This window comes from Eurypyga helias, unplaced genomic scaffold, assembly GCF_000690775.1.
Source record: "Eurypyga helias isolate BGI_N326 unplaced genomic scaffold, ASM69077v1 scaffold14506, whole genome shotgun sequence".
Lineage (NCBI taxonomy): Eukaryota > Metazoa > Chordata > Aves > Eurypygiformes > Eurypygidae > Eurypyga > Eurypyga helias.
The window spans coordinates 74,561-80,526 of NW_010254776.1; the positions used below are offsets into that span (position 1 = coordinate 74,561).

At 40.1% G+C, this 5,966-nt stretch overlaps 1 protein-coding gene across 1 annotated transcript in view; it reads right to left on the minus strand.

The window, feature by feature from the left end:
- Nucleotides 1-5,966, minus strand: part of LOC104510768 (AT-rich interactive domain-containing protein 1B-like) — a gene marked incomplete at its 3' end in the record, with an annotated part of 71,802 nt that overhangs the window by 62,510 nt on the left and 3,326 nt on the right. The window lies entirely within an intron of this gene.

Below are 5,966 nucleotides of genomic sequence, written 5' to 3' on the forward strand. Positions count from 1 at the left end.
CGAAGTGTATAGCAGCTCAACAGGATGGTAGATATATCATTCAAATAAAATTTTACTGAGGAATTATTTTCATTCAAAGTATTTACATGTTTTTAGCAGAAGAGTAAATTGGGAAAAGATTTATCTTTAAGAGCTTCAATCTTTCTGTTTTCCAGAAATTACTAAGGTGGTCCATAATCAAGTAGTGAGAGCTCCAATTAAATGACCATAGGGGAAAAAAAAGGCCAAACAAACAAAACCCCAAAATATAACACAACACACACACCCTCCAAAACAAAATAAAACACACCAACACGCCCTCCCAAGAAAAAGGCGTCCAATCAAACAGAAATTTGGAAAACCACACTTCTGAAGCACGCACTGATCAAAGCTTCACACTCCCTTTTCATGTGTGTGTAGGAAATGCATCTATCAGTCTAAGAAAAAGGAATGCACCTCAATGTTTTGTCCTCCGCTGGTTGTTCTTAAGATTCAACCACATTGATTCATTCTCTGTTCTTGCAAAATAAATAGGCTAAGAAATTAAAACCTCCTCATTTTCTGTGTCTGCTCGCTTAACCAATACTAACTCAGCTGTGCTAAAAGCTGCTTAGGAGTACAAAAAATTGCTACCTACTCCATATTCTCTAGCTCATGAGGGCACTTATACACATGGAAGACAACAAACGTATCACTTGACTAGAACTCAACGTATGCATGGACTACTTTAGGTTAACAGTTCAGAGAAAAACATTACAGAAAGCCTCACTTTCTTGGAACGCTTCAATCTCCCAGAATGAAGATGATTTCAGAAAGTAACACACACAGACACAACTAGCCACCCAGTAGTAAACATATTTGTGTTTGCTAGCTTGAGAACCCTACCTGCCAAGCCAACAGCCAATTGATTTCCTTGGCGTAAATTCGACATTTCCAATCTGGGACATTACCCAACATGAGCTCTGTAAACCCTCTCCTAAATGAGGTAATCACATTCGGTGCTGCTACAGTTCTGCTTGACTTGCGTTTCCATTACAATAAACCCTTGCTGCACATTCCCAGAGGTTTTACAACTTCTCTACCCCTTTTAAAAAGAAAAAAAAAAAAAGTTACTCCAAGCTGAAACCTGCCACATAAGAAATTAAAAAAAAAAAACCAAGCAACACCACCAAACTGCAAGAAACTCCACTACCCCCAACCCAGTATATTTTTATTAACCATCAAAATAATCTGTATATTTTAAAAAAAGGAGGAAAGAAAAGTTTCTCTGAATATTTACAGTTCTGCGCTTAAAACAAAGGCCACCGACAACGTTCATTTTTGAATAGGCAACTCAAGAATACAAAAAACGTTAAAGGAACAAGCGATTAGCACATCTTCAGCTTATGGCACTTCTACATCAAAAGAAGGAGAAAGAATAGACTGAGGCTAAAGTCTAACTGACTTCGTGCCTTGAGTCTTCTTGCAGTAAGACAACTGCATGATCAGTACTGAAATACTCCATTTTAAACAGCTATTAGCAATGGCCATTGTACATATCCACACAACTACCCTTCATAAAGAATTTACTATGCATTATAGCAACACAAACCTATTTACACTATAAGTTGTTGTTCCAGTCCACCAAGTACACAAGGCAATTTAATGCATCCTAAAAAAAAAAAATCAATTAGGTAATGATCATCTGATTAAACAGGCACATCACACCATTCAATTCTTTCAAACATACTCATAAATCCAAGCCTTCAGACCTTGCTGAAAACTTCTAAAACCTGTACGTGGGTAATTTAAGTAGTCGACTTCAAGCTTAATGAAATTCAGCACAACATAAAGTATTACATGCTATTAACATGAAAAAGCACCATCAGACAGTGACAGGAAAAAAATATTTTAATAGGCACTCTGAGGTATTTATAGTTTCAGCAAAACTGATTTTACAGAGTAGCAGAAGGCTTTCCTACAGCACACAAACACTTTGACAAGGCATTCGAACCAAAGCCAGGAACTGATTAGGGCATCATCACTAGCCTGAGGTCCAAAAGGGGAACAAAAAGACATTAAATGAAAAGGAAATTATTGTCTTTATAATCAGATCATATTACTCACACTATGGTGAGATGTACTGCAAAATGAAGCCTGATGTTTGCAGGTGCCAAGTATCCCTGCATATAAGGCTTTTCAATTTTCACATCACCCCTCTGTAATTCCATGACATATTTAAGAGATTAGAAACTGAAAGTTAAACCTGAAAGTATGTTTTTCTGCTTTCTGTTTTCACCTACATACAGTGATCTCCCTGAAGACCTGGGTGAGGACTGCTAATAATCTTAAAATTACATTCATCCCATGCAAACCAGAACAGAAAATACATGAGATGATGAGATAGCAGTGCTGAACTTTACGTACAAACCCAGCATTTTAAAACCCTGAGATGCATACACTCACCTTGTGGCAACTTGTGTTTCAATCATGTTGAAAACTCACAACATAGGCACAACTGAACTTGCTCCCAGCTTCCCCTTTTTCCTACCCCTCCCCTGCCACTGAAAGAGGCAAAACGCCAAAGTTTCCACGCAACATAAAAATCTCTTTGTACACAATTCATCCACTGTACATATTTATGCCTATTGACAAAAGAGAAACTGTCAGGTCAGCAATCCCGTAAATTAAGTACATGGCTCTTAGTAACACCTTCTTTTCTTATACTTCCCATTTTATACAGGTGCAGAATAATTTGATTTTTAATCAACGCAGCACTCCAGGTGGGGTCTCAGGAGAGCAGAGGGGCAGAATCCCCTCCCTCGACCTGCTGGCCACACTTCTCTGGATACAGACTGGGATACGGTTGGCTTTCTGGGCTGCCAGCGCACACTGCCGGCTCATGTCCAGCTTTTCATCCACCAGTACCCCCAAGTCCTTCTCCTCAGGGCTGCTCTCTATCCACTCTCCACCCAGCCTGTACTTGTGCTTGGGATTGCCCCAACCCAGGTGCAGGACCTTGCACTTGGCCTTGTTGAACTCCATGAGGTTGGCAGTGGCCCCCCTCTCCAGCCTGTCCAGGTCCCTCTGGATGGCATCCCTTCCCTCCAGCATGTCAACTGCACCACACAGCTTGGTGTCGTCGGCAAACTTGCTGAGGGTGCACTCAATGCCGTCATCCATGTCACTAACAAAGATGTTAAACAGCACCGGTCCCCACACCGCCCCCTGAGGAACGCCACTCGTCACCGATCTCCACTCGGACATTAAGACATGCCACTGATAGCAACTCGTTCGAGTTCAACCATCCAGCCAACTCCTTATCCACTGAGTCGCCTATCCATCAAATCCACGTCTCTCCAATTTACAGACAAGGATATTGTGTGGGAGCGTGTCAATGTTCACAGCAACCTTTGCACCCGTGTCACAGCACCTATGCCATACTTTCCATGCTCTCTTCAACATGCTGGGATTTCCACACAGCATGTTAAGAAAATTTGCGGGTTTATTTTCACCTTCCTGTTTGCACTATGCCTAGACCAAACAGCAGTTGTAAGAGAATGTCTGCAGCATTATGTAGGTATCGGTTTTTCAACAGGTTAGCAGGCTATGTCTGACACCCATGCTGCAGATATGCAGAATGACTGCACCTGGTAACATTTCATCTTTTTCCTCCTCTTTAATCTTTCGCTACTCATGCCAGAGGCCTCCCTTCTCCCTAGCTCTCTCCTCCACCCCTGGGCTGCAGGCTGGAACACACTATTCTCTGCTGCAACATTACATAGACCAGCTACCTACATCTAGGCAATTATCTTCATTGCTACCATTTCCATTAATTTTAGCTGGAACTTTCAGGTGCTGTTTTTCATCTTTATTTCTTCATTTGCAGCATCCTGCAGCAGAGCCTGCAAGTTAAAATCTGTCAAGTCCCATAGTTCTAACCTCAAGCCACAACACTCGCTGACAAAGAGCCAGACTTAACATTTCAAGGTCCTCTTCAAAATTCAAAAATCTTCACAGTCTAACAAAAAGCATGCTCATTTCATCCAAAGAAACAGAACTGACACCCTCAGCTATCTTTGGGCAACAGCAGACTATAACTTAAAATAAGAACAACCTCCCCCATCGATGTTTCCCACCTTTCCTACAGTGTGGTGCTTCCACCCTCACAATCCATGTATGCAATGCTCTCTCTGCACATCACTTAAATCTCAGCACTCTATGCGTTTAAGGCCCAGTGTTTTTTGACCAATCAAGTTTTTAGAAGTGCCTTGCGCTTTTGATAAATTCAGTGTGACACTTTAAAGGAATCCCAGTTTTTAGAAAGTGCTGAGATCCATCTTCTGAAACTTCTGGCAACATTATTTATTTCATATATATCATATCTAGAGGTAGGTACACACTACACAGCCAATTTTAACAAGCGCAGCTAGGCTCTCCTTATTTAATATTCATGTCACAGGAGCAAAAATCCAGCCAGGAATCAAACTGTGGCGTCCTGTGCCAAAGACAACTTACCACTCAGCTGGTAAGTTGGCAATTCAATTTACAAACCTGCATTCATGCATTTTAATCCTTTGTAGAAAGGTGGTAATATATGAGCAATATGAAAAGAACTGGATTCGGATCATTAGAGGCTCACAAACCAAACACACGAAGCTTTGGAGGCTGTCCAAAACAAAATCATGCCTAGGTGGTGATGTCCGTTCAATAAAAATTCAATGTCATAATTATCCTCTCACTTTTTCCCCAAAGAGCATTAGTGCTCAGAACTGTGCTGCTGCTCAGCCAATTATATTAATGCTGTGAGAAGATGGATAGGGCCGGCAGCCAATCGCTGTGCCAGGTCACTGCCTGCTGACGGGTAATTTACAATTATCAAGCAATTAGCAAATGAAGTGAAAATTCAACACTCATCTCCACATAACACGGAATAACTCATTTTAAAATTAAAAATATGTTTTAATAACTTCATTTTGGCTACAGCCACACAGAGAAAAATAAAGCCTCCTTTTCTCAATTTCTCCTCCTTTTACAACTGACAAAATGCTTTGCTCTCTGAAGCTAGCAACCAAACATACTGGCTGACATTTCTAAACTAAACAATCTCTTCCTTACAAGTAAGTATTTATTTAACAACAGAAAATAATAAAAAATGAAGACTGTTGATAATGGTACTGTTCACCCAACTACTGCATTTGAAACAGGTATTTAATTAACCTCCTGATTAATATCCTGTCCTGGTGGATGGGTGCTAACAACAATTAGCCAGGCATCTATCCGCAAGGAGCCAAAAATGTTCTTTTCTTCTCTGTATTCAACAGTAAATGACATTAAAAGAGCTAATCTGCAACTAGTCAGTTGCACAAAACAAATTATCATTAATGGGAAAGAACAAGTTATTACTCTCTTGTGCTCACAATGAAGTACAGAGCTCCCCTTGCCTACACTTATATTCCTAACTTAAAAAAAAAGTCAAACTTAACTTCTTGATAACCTTGGTTTATCCCCCCCCTCCATGCAACTACTGTACCTTCCTTAGTACATGGTATGAACCTTCTTTAAAAGGGCAGGAAAAAGGCAGAAGAGGTCACCATCAAAGTGGAATCCAAGTAGATAAAAGGAGATTCTTACATTTCTATGTCCTCTGATAAAAAAATACTGACTTTAAGGAGTTGGTAAAGGGAAAAAGATAGGAAAAGCTACAGGCTCCTACCAAAAGGAGGAGAGGGAATAAAATAATAAAAAAAACCCAAGCACCAGAACAACAAGCAGCTGATATAAGTATGTAACACTGGACAATACTAGTCTTGCTTCACTGATGTCAGTTCTAGGTTTTCATCTTGCATTTAAATGTATCTAAGCCAGAAAGAGAGTTAAAAAAAAGAAGTCCAAATGATGTCAACTGGAAAAAAAGAAAACTGATAGCATTTGACATACTTCTCCCTCCAAAAAGATACCAAAAAGTAAACTTTTTTCCCTGACTCTATGTGGTTTCAGAAAACATT